At 36.3% G+C, this 15983-nt stretch overlaps 1 pseudogene; it reads left to right on the top strand.

Annotated features, from left to right (window-relative positions):
• The first annotated feature begins 201 nt into the window (after positions 1-201).
• LOC117910411 lies at positions 202-3459 on the top strand (annotated as a pseudogene).
• Positions 3460-15983: the final 12524 nt, after the last annotated feature.

Below are 15983 nucleotides of genomic sequence, written 5' to 3'. Positions count from 1 at the left end.
GTGCCAATAAAATCTTAAAGTAGCTGAGATTTTTTTTGCAATTTCCGTTTAGTTGTAAGCCTATAAATAGGCATTCTCATTTGTGAAATAGATGTGTGCCTTCCTTCAATTCTTAACTCTCAAATTATTTATTTTTTTCTTTGCAAGTTCTAGTTCTTTTACAGCATAAATCCATTTATAGACATTAGGAAGAAACTGTAATCGGAAGAAATACCCTTTAACAAGGGATTCTACATTTTATTTGCAAAATCAACAGTAAGAAATTGTCAAGCTTGTGGCTCAAACATGATTCCTTATCCTCTAAGCACTGGATCAAAGTGTGGTGATCCCATGTACTTCAATTTTGAATGTAACATTACCACAGGCCAGGTTCAGTTCAAGGTACCTGGTGGCACCTACCGGGTAACTAGCATTAATCCAGAGACATTAACATTTGTAATCCAACTGAAAGAATCAGATTGCAGTTCTCGAAGTCTTATCAACAAAATTCCACCACTGAACCCGCCTTTTCACATGACCAATGTCTGCACAGTGGTCAAAATCGACAATTTTGGCTCTGAGAAGTCATTGGAAAATAGCATTGAGATAGTTGGGATCCACCATTGGAGCCGGTGTGTACCTCATCAGCAGACTGCAAGGATTGGCCTAATTCAAATTGCAGAACACAAAATGGAACCACTAAGTGCTTTTGCAATGAAAAATTTAAGTGGAATGGATCAAGTTTAGATTGTACACAAGGTGAGCTACAGACCTAGTATATTTCTAAATTTCCTTTCTGGGTATGTGAGAAGTTGAACTCAGTACTTTCTTTTTGCTTGGTTTTGGTCATTTAAACTTCTTTTCCAATGAAAGACACAGAGGTTAGTAATGACAGATGCATTGCCTTTTCCATGAATGAGAGTGGTTCTTCTTTGTTTCAGACCTTGGCAATAAGATGTCGTCATCATCATCTCCGGTAGTTGTGGTAGGCATAACAATTGTTGTTCTAGTTGCGCTTTTAAGCACCATTGGTTATATTGCTTATTTGCGCAAAAGAAACATCACCAAAAGGAAAGGTAATCTTTGTGCCTTAAGCTCTACCATGGATTTTCCGCTATTTTCTTTTCAAATTGTACCCGGCAGAATTGAGAAAATTGCAGAGGTTTTCTATACAATATTTTCCTTTTTTTGAATTCAAGAAACAGGGCAAATCTCGTGCTGCACTTGTATGATAGTGAAAGCCGTGTGAAACACTTAATAGACTTGAAGCAATTCAAAGATGAGGATAAGAAAGGCATTGATGTACCATTTTTCTGACTTAAAAGACATCCTGGCTGCTACGGATAACTTTTCAGATTCGCATAAGCTTGGACAAGGGGGCTTTGGGCCGGTTTACAAGGTAATATAACTTATTTCAAACAATACTCATATTTTCAGCAGACTGCAAGGATTGGCCAAATTCAAACTGCACCACTTGACATGGAAAGAAAAAGTGCTTTTGCAATGAAAACTTCAAATGGAATGGGCAGAGTTTAAATTGTACACAAGGTGAGGACTGAGGATGCTATTCACCAAGTATATTCCTAATTCTGCTTTCTGGGTATGCGAGAAGTTGAACTCAGTACCTTGTTTTTGTTTGGTTTTGGTCATTTAAGCTTCTTTTTCATTGAAAGACACAGTGGTTAGTGGTTAGTAATGACAGATGCATTGCCTTTTCCATGAATGATGGTGGTCCTTCTTTGTTTCAGAACATGGCAATCAGAAATCTCTGGAAATCGTGATAGGAATATCTGTTTCTGTTGCTCTAGTTGCACTTTTATGCACCCTTGGTTGTATTGCTTATTTGCTCAATAGAACCATCACCAAAAGGACAGGTAACCTTTGTGTAATATGCACTACCATATAACCTCCCTGTTATTTTCTTTTCAACTTGTACTTGGCACAACCCAGAATATTACAGGGTCTTCTGTAAAAAAATCTTCTGTTTTTTGAGTCCAAAAAACAGAGCAAATTGGGGGCGTCACTTGTATGCTAGTGAGAGCCGTGTGAAACACTTAATAGACTCAGAGCAATTCAAAGAAGAGGATAAGAAAGGGATTGATGTACCGTTTTTCAACTTAGAAGACATACTTGCTGCTACTGATGACTTCTCAGATGCAAATAAACTTGGACAAGGGGGTTTTGGGCCAGTTTACAAGGTAATAGTCCTTAATTTCCACGTTTCTCTCATTTTCCAGTACTGGTATCTGATCATCTATACCTAATGCATATATGCACCGTGGCTTCTAGGGCAAGTTTTCTAAAGGGCAAGAAATGGCGATAAAGAGACTCTCAAGAGCTTCAGGACAAGGCCTGCAGGAATCTAAGAATGAGGTCGTGTTAATTGCCAAACTTCAGCATCGGAATCTGGTTAGACTTTTGGGCTATTGTGTTGAAGGTGATGAGAAGATTTTACTCTATGAATATATGCCCAACAAAAGCTTAGACTCCTTCATATTTGGTTTGTCTCTAAACCTGCCTTAAAGCCCTTTTCTTTTTCATGTAACATGTACATTCTTGTATACGTATTTGAAGTAATGCTTTCCAATGGGAACCTTGCAAGATCGAACCCTTTGCATGTTACTCAAATGGGAGAAGCAGTTTGACATCATTTTGGGAATTGCTCGAGGGCTGCTGTATCTTCACCAAGATTCAAGATTGAAGATTATTCATAGGGACTTGAAAACAAGCAACATTCTACTTGATGATGAGATGAATCCCAAAATTTCAGACTTGGCTTGGCAAAGATTTTTGACAGCAAGCAAGTAGAGGCAAGCACAAACAGAGTAGTTGGAACTTAGTAAGTATTGTATATTTTGTATGGAAAAAGGCAAGCGGTTGTATGATTGTGTTTCCCAATTAGCTGAGTGCTACTTTTAACTAGTTCAATGCAGTGGCTATATGTCTCCGGAGTATGCATTGGATGGATATTTCTCAGAGAAGTCTGATGTCTTTAGCTTTGCTGTTATGGTACTTGAGATCATCAGTGGGAAGAGGAACACTGGATTTTATCAGTCTGACCAAACTCCAAGCCTTCTAGGTCATGTAAGAGCTTTAGATCTTTCATTTGTACTGATCTTTTAGTCATTCTCTGTCCATCTGAGCTACAACTTTCTGAACATTCCTAGGCATGGAAGCTATGGAAAGAAGAAATTAAAGGTTTTGGAGCTGATGGACCAGACACTAAGTGAAACATGCAACAAAAACTAATTTTCGAGGTGTGTAAACATTGGGCTGTTGTGTGTGCAAGAAGACCTAAGTGACCGTCCCACCATGGCCATTGCAGTTCTTCTGCTCAGCAGTGATGCTGCAACAATGCCCGTTCCTAAAGAACCAACTTTTGTTGTAAAGAGGGACCTTTCTAGGACAGCTTCTTCTTCGAGCAAGGCTGAAGCCTCCTGGAAGAATGAGCTCCTAGCCACCATAGGAGAAGGCCGATAGCTAAGAGGAGATCCAATGTATCCTTTACTGTTTACTTAGTTTACTAAGTTTTATTCATCTGATGTTCTGTTTTGGTTCTCCTCTCCACCAGTTGTATTTGTGTATATAACTTTTTTCAATATCATGGTTTGGATTGGGGCTTCTGTATATGGTGCAGACTACCAATAAATTGTCCAATTCTTAGGTTGTGTAGTTGTTTTTTGATGGAAAAAATTGAATGGCTTTATTTTTGTAGTCACCAATTTAGTTCTCACATGGGGTCTTCATGAATCTTTGCTTGATTATTGGGAAGAAAATTTCCATGGATACTAAAGGAAAGGCTGGTTCCTATAAGAAACAATAATAATATCATACTGTCCTTTCTCCAATGAGAAGAGAAACAAATGCAAGGGCACCATCAAGGGAAATGGATAAAACTTCATAGACCTGTTGGAAGACTAAACGAATATTTATGAAGGTTCTGTTGAAGCCATTGAAGCTGTGGAAGTATAAGATATATTTTCTACTATGATTCTTTGCAGGATGGATATTCCTAATATCCAGTTCTTTCTTCCTCTTTTTGACTTTTTGACATGTTATCCATGATATGTTTTTCTTTCTTCTTATTCTAGCATAATCTTCTTTTGTTCCATTTTAATATGTCCATCCCTCTCTTAAACTTTTGGTTTCTAATTTGCAATCTCAATAATATACCTCTTTATTTTAATGATTCAATCAAATCTCCCAGCAATTTCCTAACCTTTTTAAAGGTCTCTTCCCTCTCTACAGCCAGCCTCAACTGCCATTTTTCCATGTCATTAACCTCTTTGCCACATTACCACTAAACTACCACATTATCACAGTCTTACCATATTCTTAGTGGTCAAAATGAGTCCAAACATATGCCCCTTACACATCTTGCATTAATCTAATGTAATATATGGGCAATTTTTCTCTAATATGATTAAGAAAAATATATTTGATGCTTAGATAGGTGGAGAGAACAATGTCCTCGTATAGGTTGAGAACATTGTCCCTGTGGATGTTAAGAGAAGTATCCCTACAAAAAGTAGTATCCCCACATATGGTGAGATCAATCTATTCCAAGGCTAAAAACATTAAAGGGTAGTGTGCTAAATTCATTCAAGATAGACCTAACTCTCAATAATTTAACTTCTATTACTTCTCTATGTGAAGTATTTCTATTAGTCATACTATAGATCCTTCATTTTGTCCCCTTAGCACATGCCCTATTAGGTGATCTCTCAGTATTCTATAGTAGTTCCTTGGTAGTCCAAGGGTCACAATGAAGGGTCAAATAAAACATTAAAGGGTAGTGTCCTAAATTCATTCAAGATAGACCTAACTCCCAATAATTTAACTTCTATTACTTCTCTATGTGAAGTATTTCTATTAGTCATACTGTAGATCCTTCATTTTGTCCCCTTAGCACATGCCCTATTAGGTGATCTCTCAGTATTCTATAGTAGTTCCTTGGTAGTCCACGCTACTCGTACAACTTATCTTCCGATTCACATTGGAGACTCTAGTCAAGGAATTTATCAGACCCTTCATTGTGACCTTTGGCAGCCTCAAGTTAGACCTAGGATTTTCCTTTTTTTATTTTTATTTTTTTATGATAATTTATTTAGATATACTTTTAAAATAGCATAGTTAGACACATTTGGTCCATTAGGCACCACCGTAGCCCACTGAAGTCACTTAGACCCATTTAGGTATACTTGACCCACTAGGCACCACCTTAGGTCTACCTAGGTCACTTGGGCCCACTTAAACACTCTTGGCTCATTAGACATCACTTTAGGCCCACCTAGGTCACTTAGACCCATTTAGGTACACTTGGCCCAATAGGCACCACCTTAGCCCCACCTAGGCCACTTAGGCCCTCTTAGGCACTCTTGGTTCATTAAGCACCACTTTAGGCCCATTTAGGCACCACCTTAGGCCCATTTAGGCCTGCTTAGGCACACTTAGCTCATTAGACACCACCTTAGGCCCATCTAGACTCATTTGGTCCATTTAGGAGATTACCTTAGCCTTTTTAGGTCATTTGAACCCCTTTAGGCCACTCAGGTTCACTTCGGCACATTAGGCCCATCTAGGCACACTTAGGTTCACCTAGGCCCACCTTAAGCACACTTAGGTCACCTTTTAGGCATTCTTAGCATGACTTGTATGACTTGCATGGTTGCATGACTTGTGTGACTCACTTATTTATTTATTTATATATATTGATTTTTATTATTATCAATCAACTATTATTTTTGTTGGTTATCTTCTTTTTATTTTATTTTTTTAATTAACTTATTTTGTTTATCATTGTTTCATCATTTTCTAATTTAGTTATTTATTTATTCAATTATTTAATTTAATAAATTTAATGCCTTTGTAAGAAAAGTTACCGATGGAAAAGAAAGGGTTAACATAAGATTTTTTTTGCCTTTTTATTTATTTATTTTTTAAAAAGAGAGTTTTATTTTTATTTTTATTTATTGGAAAATCAGAATTTAAAAAAAAATAGAAAGGATAAGTTTTAAATTTTGAAAATCACATTGTTTATCTAAAAGGAAGGGATAAATTGGGAAATAAATTTTAAATTGAAGAATCAGTGTGTATATATATATATTATAAAAAAAAAAAAAGAGATTTAGTTTTTTATTTTTATTTTTACTTATTGGAAAATCAGATTTTTTTTTTCATTTTAAAAATAGAAAGTATAAGTTTTAAATTTTGAAAATCACATTGTTTATCTAAAAGGAAGAGATAAGTTTGACAATAAATTTTAAATTGAAGAATCGACATATTTTTTAAAAAAAACAATGAGGTTTAGTTTTTTATTTTTATTTATTGGAAAATCAGAATTTTTTTAGAAAAGATAAGTTTTAAATTTAAAAAAAAAAAATCAGATGGGTTTATCAGAAAAGAAGGGGGAGTCGTTTTGGATATATATGGAGCAGCCTACATGCACTTAGGAGCTGGACGGCGGCATCTCCAAAGACACGAGCGCGCATGCTGATCAGAAATCTCTCTCCATCGACGCCTCACTCAGCAATATATCCATCCCATTGACGCACCCTTCGTTGGCCATATAGGACAGGAGGGCCATCAGAAAGTGAAGTTGCCACTAAAAATCTACAGCACAAAAACACACTATTAAGGCCTCATTCTCCAAGCCACGCATAGACTGACTTTTGGTGGAGCGCATGTACCACTGTAGAGGTTAGAAGCACACCAGACTGCACCTTTTTGGAGCAACACGTTCTATCATCCTACAACACGCACAACTGAAAAAAGGGGTGCAGCACGCAATTGGTGGAAGGAAATTACGAGTTTTTCTCTAGGCAGCCACACCATTGAAATAGAAGGGCATCACGCACCATAACGGGGAAAGTACCATTTTAAAAATGAAACCACGCACCAGCAGCAGAGGGATTACACACCACAATTGATAGGAGGGCATCGCGGCTAAAGAGCAAACAGAGAGGATTCAAAGGGCTGCCATTTTGTTGAAGATCACGCGATTAATGGTAACTTCTTTCTGTTGCGTGCTTTGTTTCAATTTTTTTTTCTTATTTATAATCACATAGCATTCTGTTTGTCTATAGTTTGTTAATTCTTAGTTCTTGATTATGTTCAAGGATTTTTAATCGGTAGTTTGATTGATCATGTGTTATTTAGCATATCATTGAAAGTCATGAATATTAGTTTTGATTAACCCATCTTAATTTATGTGACTTTTAATCGTTAGTTTATTGATCATATGTTATTTAGTTTTTGTTTTGAAGTTACGAACAGTAGCTTTGATTTATCAGTTTGACCGAACTCTGAGCCTTCTAGGTCATGTAAGAACTTTGGATCTTTCAGTTGCACTGATCTTTTAGTCATTCTCTCTGCATATGCCACACAACTTTCTGTTTTCGAACTGTCCTAGGCATGGAAGCTGTGAAAAGAAGACAAGGCCTTGGAGTTGATGGGCCAGACACTAAGTGAAACATGCAACACAAACAAATTTTGGAGGTGCGTAAATGTTAGGCTGTTGTGTGTGCAAGAAGACCCAAGTGACCGTCACGCCATGGCAATTGCAGTTCTTCTGCTCAGCAGTGACTCGGCAACAATGCCCGTTCCTAAAGAACCCGCTTTTGTTGTTAAGAGGGACCTTTCTAATACAGCTTCTTCTTCTAGCAAGGCTGAAGCCTCCTGGAAGAATGAGCTCCTAGCCTCTATAGGAGAAGGTCGATAAAAAAGGAGGAGATCAAAAAATGAATCCTTTGCCCTTTACTTAGTTTACAAAGTTTTGTCCATCTGATGTTCTGTTTTGGTTATCCTATCCATCAGTTGTATTTGTGTATAGAACATTTTTCAATATCATGGTTTGAATTGGGCCTCCTGTATATGGTGCAGACTACCAATAAATTGTCCAATTCTTAAGCTGTGTAGTTGTTTTTTTGATAGAAAAAATTGAATGGCTTTATTTTTGTAGTCACCAATCATAGTTCCCACATGGGATCTTCATGAATCTTTGCCTAATTATTGTGATTAAAATTTCCATGGATACTGAAGGAAAGGCCATTTCACATGCAAATGGATAAAACTTCATTGGCCTGTTGGAAAACTAAACAAATATGAAGGTTCTTGAAGCCATTGAAGCTGTGCGAAGTCTGAATGGAGTATAGGATATATTTTCTACCATGATTCTTGGCAGAATGGACATTCCTAATATCCAGTTATTTCTTCCTCTTTTCAACTCTTTAACATGTTATCCATGATGCCTTTTTCTTTCTTCTTATTCTAGCATAATCTTCTTTTGTTCCATTTCATTATGTCCATCCCTTTCTTAGCTTTTTTGGTTTCTAATTTGCAATCTCAATAATGTTAAAAGAGCATGATATGCATATAGAGCCCAAATCTTATAAGCTTAAATTTTTAGGAAAATTGGTAGTTCAACATGGTGTCAAAGCATTGCAATTCTTTAGTATCTCTCCCCCCTCTCACACCCCCCAATTTGCAAATCTATATATGATATCTCTTCACATGTGTGTATGAGGCTGCACGTGAGAGAGGGTGTTAAAGAGTATGATTTGCATATTGAACCCAAATTCTACAAGCTTAAACTTTTAGGAAAATTAGTAGTTCAATAAATAATATATTCCTTTGTTTTAATGATTCAATCAAATCTCCCTCTCTTCCCTCTCTACAACAAACCTCAACTGCCATTTTTCCATGTAATTAGCCTCTTTGCCACATTACCACTAAATTACTACATAATCACAATCTCACCATATGCTTGGAGGTCAAAATGAGTTCAAGCGTATGCCCCTTGCATATCTTGCATTAATGTAATTTTATACACGAACATTTTTTCTCTCATATGATCAAGAAAAATATCTTTGATGATCAGGTAGGTGTAGAACAATGTCCTCATACTGGTTGAGAACATTGTCCATGTGGATGTTAAGAGAAGTATCCCTAGTCCCTACAAAAAGTGGTATCCCCACATATGGTGAGACCAATCTACCTGAAGGTGGCCAAAAGGTAGGATAGCGTCCTGCATTCATTCAAGATAGACCTAACTCCCATTAATTTAACTTTTATTACTTCCCTATGTGAAGAATATCTAACTCCCATTCTTCAACTAAATTCATTCAGAATCACAGAACTCAACTTAAGTATGATTTTGACCCTTTGTCTCTTGCAGGTCTCATTGGTTACAGACTAGCTTAAACTCATAGACAAGTTCTTCAAAATTAACAAAATTACCGAAAACTAGTGGGAAGCTTGCCGTATTCGACTCTATCTAGACCTCACATTATTGCTTATGCTATACAAAAGCCAGATTTAGCCTTAACAAAAACAATATCATATACCTGAAGCAACCATGCCAAATGTATAGCATACTTTGAAACAGTAGTAGTGCACAAATTTTGGAAAAAAAAGAGAAGAAATTCTTTGATATGCATTTCATGCATTTTTTTCCCTTTTGTGATAAGTATGCATCTTATGCTCTTTTATTTTCATTCTTTGCTACGATAATTACTTGAGTATCTATCGACCAAAATGTTTTTGATTTCATTGTCACTACTTTCACCTTCTTTGTTCAATTAGATGGTTTGAGTTGACTAACAAATCATCGAAGTCAATATGAAGCAATTCACGTTGTGATGAGAGGTCTTTTCTTTCCACTTCTTAGTTAGAGAAAAAGGAATTGAGTTAAAAAGAAGGCAAAGATATCTACTTTTAGAAATTTGTCCCCATCATGACTTACATTATCTTGCAAAAAGAGGGGAAGAAAGCATAGGCAATGGCCCAATAAAAAAGGATGTTCCTATTAGTAGATGTTTCAATAATTTAATTAAGAAAAAATGATGTGGATGGTAGTATATATACATTAGATTCATATATAAAAAAAAAATTAAAAAAGGCACAAAGAAATAAGACCTAAATACAATAATGTAGGAATCACGTACAAAACAATGAGACTATTGATAAGATATAAAGTAATGAAATCGATTATATGATATATGATTTATGATTGGGCAATATTGTAGTTGTATCCTTCAACTTATAAAAAAAGACTCAAATTATTCACTAAAGAAAGTTGTTCATTTGCCTACAAAGACAGATAGAACGAGGGCTAGGGGGGTGGGTTGGGGGGTAACTTGGAAATTTTTTTTATAGGTAATATTTAAAAAAGTAATATAATATGTGGTCCTCCCCCATATGCTTACTCTTATTTTTTTTTCTCTTTATCTTTCCTCTTTAATTATTAAGACCACCAGTACATTGTACATAGAAAAGTGAAAAATCTTGTCAATTGCCCCCCAAACTTTAAATCCCATGTCTGCCACTATTTGCTTGCAACTTTGTTCTTGGTTTTTTGTTTTTTTGTTTTTTAACTTTGATTTCGCATAAGAATAACCATTTTTAACTGAGATTCTACTGAGAGAGCTTTATTTAGTTCATGTAAGTTGGATTAAGAAATGTTTAAGTTGTCTTGCATGGTTTGAGAGAAAATATGATTGGATGCTATTAAAAAGGGTGATAATCTTTTGTGGAAATGCTTCATAGAAGTAGCACATGCAAAGAGACGGTAAAAATAGTCCTATAGAAAACTGGGTGTTAAAGTATATTATTCCACATGGATTGTCAGTTAAGTCGATGCATGGCAACATGGTGGAGAAAGCTAAATATAACGTGGAATGTCATAAAAAGTTTAATTAAATAAGATGGTTAAACACTTAAACCCTTAGCCCATATATATAAAGAAAAATGAGATAACACTAAACATAGAGAAAAAAGTGATGTGAAATTAAGAAACATCACCATGATGATAATGAGTTGTATTTCAATCACATGTATTTATCAATTGCCTAAAGTTATTTATGAGGCTGTGAGGAGAAAAAAGAAGGAAAAATATCAAACAAAATATTAGGATCTGTTTTTGAAAATGTTTTAAAAAACAACTCTCAAAAGAATTTTTGAGAACATTTTTCAAAAATAGTTTTCTAATGCTTTTTATAATCAAAGTTTGTTAGGAAACTTAGAATGTTCTCAATCGGTTTCTTTGTGTTTTTAAATATTTCTTAAAATGATTTTTATTTATAATCCTTTATTTTTAATCATTCTCCGTATTTGTACAATTATTATTTTTAAATAATCGTCGTATATTAAATAAATAAAATAATTAAAATATGTTATATAAAAACATCATATTTTTATAATATTTCCTAAAACCTATTTTGAGAACAACTCATATCCAAATACGTTTTCATGTTTTTTTGTTTTTTTAAAAGATTGTTCTTGAAAACTTACCAACAGAACTCCAATTTATTGTCTACATACCCTTTCATTTTTCATGCAATTTCTCATAATTGGTTTAGGGCAATTGGAGTTACAGCGAAAAATGAATGAGAATGTTTGAAAATAAAAGATTTGGAAGAGGAAATAAGCATGCAACCACTGCAATGAACGACCATTCAATTATGCAAATCTTTCTTTTTCCTTTGTAACTGAGTGGATTGAGAGAGGACTGCAATAGTATTGTGTGACTTTGCCACCCCTCAAGAGCTAGGAAAAAGTCCCCATGAAAGCTTCAAGTAAAATTTGAGGTTGAGGACAAAGAACTATAACTTTTAGTGCAATACTTTCCAAATTTTATACCAAAGAGACTCTCATGATTCCAATTTCTTACGGAAAAAGTCTATCATGATAAAAAGGGCTTGCTACAAAATACAAAAGCCTTTCATGTGGGTTCATTAGAAGAGACATTTTCATCTAATCCGCGCAAAGAAAGAAAAGATTAAAGATGTGATAAAGATAAGGAAGGAATATCTCAAATTCTCAATCGATAAATATTTCTTTTTCTAAATAATATTATATAAAATATTTCATACGTTTGTATATCATTGCAATATTGGATTTTCTTATAAAAAAAGAAAAGTTATTAAACTTATTTTTATAGCTATTTTAGATTTTGAGAGGAAAATTTAGATTATGAGTGGAGATGGTTATAAGGGAAAAAAAGTTATGAGATGAACTTATGAAGACTATATATGATAGATAGAGATGCAAGAAAGTACAAGAGATACCAAGTGAATAAGGAGGCTTATGTTTGAAGACATATATTTTAGAAAAGAAAAAAACAAAACTTCATTCGTATGCATTTTATGTATGCTTTAGTAATAAGCAATGTTTTTAGAACCGGACTGGTGATTGAACCGGAAAAGTTACCGGTTCACGGTTCACTGGTCGAACCGGTGACGTCATAAATATATAATTTATATATTATTAAAATTAAAAATAATTATAAAAATTTTAAAATATATATGAATAAATTAAATATCAATAATATTATTTTATATCTTTGATATTATCAAATTAAATCATATTAATATTTTAAATTTTATTAAATGAAATATGTATAATATTTAAATGTGAATATATAAAAAAAATGAAAATTTAAACTAATTTCATAATTTTTAAAAATATTATATTATTTTTATTTAATATTATAAAAAAATTTAAAATCTAATATATATTGTTTTGTTTGGCATATTAGATAATAAAATACATGTAGTCGAGTGGTGTCCTAGGTGGACTACAGTACAAGGGTGGTCCAAGGTTCAAACCCTCTTGGTGGAGTTTTGTTATGTTTTTTTTCGTTGATATTTAGCAATCCCACATCGGAAAATGAGAGGAACAAGGATTCAAATGAATCCTATAAAACCCATCCTTAGCAAAGGCTTTACATGGTCTTGTGGGCTCAAAACTCAACCCACAGTAATTGGAGTGGGTATGTGGGATGTGTCATAAGACAGGCCCAACATGTGCTTTAGTAAAACCCATTTAAATTCTATGAAATCCTTCCTTCCATGCTTACAATGAGAGGGTAATATTTTCATTTTGTAATTTTAAAAAAAAAATTTTAAATCATTTGAATCGCCGATTCGAGCGGTTCAACCCCGATTCGATCTCAATCCGATCCAAATGACTGGATCGGACCAAAACGGTGACCGGTCGACAGTTGGACCGGTCCAGTCCGGTTTTTAAAACATTGGTAATAGGTATCCATTTTATGTTGTTCAAATTAGATGGTTGAGTTGACTTAAAAATTATCCAAGTCAATATGAAGCAATGCACATTGTCATGAGAGGGTCTTTTTTGATTTCTTAATTGAAAAAAGGTGAGAAAACAAAGGCTAAGTTTAGTTAAGAAAAACACCTAAAAGGGGGGGGGGGGGGGGGGTGAATTGGGTTTTTAAAATCTTTTCAATCACAACAAAATTAAACAAAATATAAGCAAAATAAAGAGATAGAGTTTAGAGAATTCAAACTCGGGTTTGTAGTGGTTCGGCACTTCCTTGCCTACGTCCACTCTCCTCAACCTCTTAACCGAGTGAGGGTTCCACTAACTTGAAGCTTCAACCAAGCTTCCAATCTTCTTACACTTGGATTCCGGTTCCAATGGGCTCTTACACAACCTCTTCAAGATTCAACCCTCTTGAAGGCTTTAACACTCAGATTGTTACAAGATATAATCACTCAACCTAGCTTAAAGATGGCTCAAATACAAGACAAAGCTAGGATGATAAACAAGAGTGCTCTAAAGGATATGCAAGTGGTGATTTAATGCACTTATGAAATAAATGAGAGCTTTTTGATCAGGAACATGTAGGTGGGCTTTGAATGCAAGTGTTCTCTTATCAATAAATGAAGGGGAGCTCTCAATTTATAGGTTTCTAAGCTAGGGAGTCAAAAACAGTAAAAGGCAACCTCATCCAGTCGAGCTAGAGGTCGACCGGTTCACTAGCCGTTGGAGCATTTAATGCATGACAGGTTATCGTTGCCTCAACCCGGACCTTGACCTGTCATCGACTGGACCTCGACCGGTCCTCGACCCGTAAAGGAATCACCTTGACCGGGAAGAGAAGGCTATTGGGAGAGAAAAAAGGTTTTTGACCTTCCTCGACCGGTCCTCGATCGGACGACCTCAACTGGTCGACCGGTTCCTCAATCGGTTGACCGGTTGGCCATAGCCTCGACCGGTTGAGCCTTTTTGGCCCCGAAAAACCTATTTTTTGATTCCTTTCTTTTCTAACACTTAGGCAAGGTCTTTAGGTAAATTATTAAGCCAATTTTGAAACATTTTGCCTAAGGTAAATTAGTTAAAAACTCGGGTTTTAATGAAATCAATATTTTAAAGAATAAACCGAGTTTTCTAAGATGCATGAAACGTATGAAAATCCTAAGTGCACTCATGCATTCATCTTACATTAGTTTCCTATGATTACAAGTCTTCCAAGCATCTCGATCTTGTATCCATTTGGTCCTTTGATGAATTTTTGAGTTTATCCCTGAGATTCTTAAACATTAAACCAATTAGTTACTTAACCATGGTTTGTTATCATCAAAACCCGATTAAGAGAACCCTTGGGCTAACAATCTTCCTCTTTTTTATGATGACAAACCTTGCTTATCTAGGAGAGAAAAAAATCTCCCCCTCAAACCAATCATGGATCAATCAAACGATTTTTAATAGGAAGCAATGTAAAAACACGAAAATGAACAATGGATCATAAAAATATCATATCATATATATATGGAAACCTTACATGTACAATAAGATAGATATGACAATGACAACAATGACATGCATGAGAGTCTCCTAGATCCTATAAATTTCTCCCCCTTTGGCAACATAAAAAAAAACGAAGAGGAATATCTAAAAAGTCTCAAGGCTGAGGGGGTGGTGGAGGAAACACAGAGCAAAGATATGCCATCATCTCCTCATGCTGACTCTCCTGACGGCTCTCAATATGATCAATGCGCTGCTGGAGATGGTCGAAAGTAGCCTGCTGCTGATCCATACGCTCCTCTATGAGCTCAAATTGCTACTGGAAGTGATCAAACCGAGAAGTGACTCAAGTCTGATACTGATCTAGATGCTCCTCCATAGAGTAGAAGCGGGAGTCATGGACTAGGGCAAGCTCCTCCATACGAGTCCCAAGAGAGCTGATCTGAGCGGAGAGATCCATCCAAGGCGGATGATCAGGAACATGAGGTGCCTGAGATGGTAGCTCAGTAAATGATGGCTGTGATGAAGGGTCTGCTGTGAAAGACGGCTCATTCATCATAGGCTCTCAGAAGGTAGCCTCAACATGAATGCCCTCTGACTGATATGGAGGCGGAATGTCAAGCTCGGGCTCTCTGCTCAAAGTCCCTCTGAGGGTCCAACCCATCCTCCATCTCTCTAATCTTGGCCTCCTCATCTACTCCAGGATGTATCTGATCCTGTCCCTGGCCTATCGCTCGGCTTTCCTAACCTAGAGCCATCGGGTGCCTTCTCAACTTCATGCACCCCAAAGACTACTCATCATACGTGTCATAGCTGGTGGGGGCCTCGAAATCCGTCTTTCTACTCAAGTCGACCCCAGCATCCTTGAAAACACAGGTAAGGAAGTAGCCGTAGGGGAGTACTCGTGTCGAGCTCTCAATGCAGGAGATCATATGCATCATCATCAGGTATCCAACATGAATCCGTCTCCCGGTGAGGATCAAGTCCACAATAAAAGCCTCGAGGTAGGAGACCTCGTCTCAATGTTCTCCACATGGCAAGAGAATAGAACAGATCATGTGGTGAAGGACTTGGCTAGTCACGGTCAAGCTGTGAGCCGATGGTTTGCCCATCCCCTAGGGATCGACGAGCCCGCACAACCTCTGAACAACCTCTCTAGGCTCGAATCCTGGCATAGTGGGCCACGTATTGGCCTCATAAACAAGAAGTCCAACCGAAGGGATGTCGAGAATGCGGCAGATACTCTCGGGACTCAATTTGATCTCAACTCCTCTCACAGTAGATAATATGGGTCCTCCAAGCCCGTAGGTCGCCCGGGAATAAAAAGCCCGCACCAGAGTCGGGAAGATTGGCTCAGAGATCATCACTACGGGCAGCCATCCCATCCGTCCGAATAGCCCGTCAAACCCGAAGTGCTGAAGTTGGGAGAAATTGACACTTCTGCCTAGGACGAC

The sequence above is a fragment of the Vitis riparia genome, unplaced genomic scaffold, assembly GCF_004353265.1.
Source record: "Vitis riparia cultivar Riparia Gloire de Montpellier isolate 1030 unplaced genomic scaffold, EGFV_Vit.rip_1.0 scaffold732_pilon_pilon, whole genome shotgun sequence".
Taxonomy (NCBI): Eukaryota; Viridiplantae; Streptophyta; class Magnoliopsida; order Vitales; family Vitaceae; genus Vitis; species Vitis riparia.
Note: the sequence above shows the minus strand (reverse complement) of the source record. Positions and strands in the feature narration are given on the sequence as shown.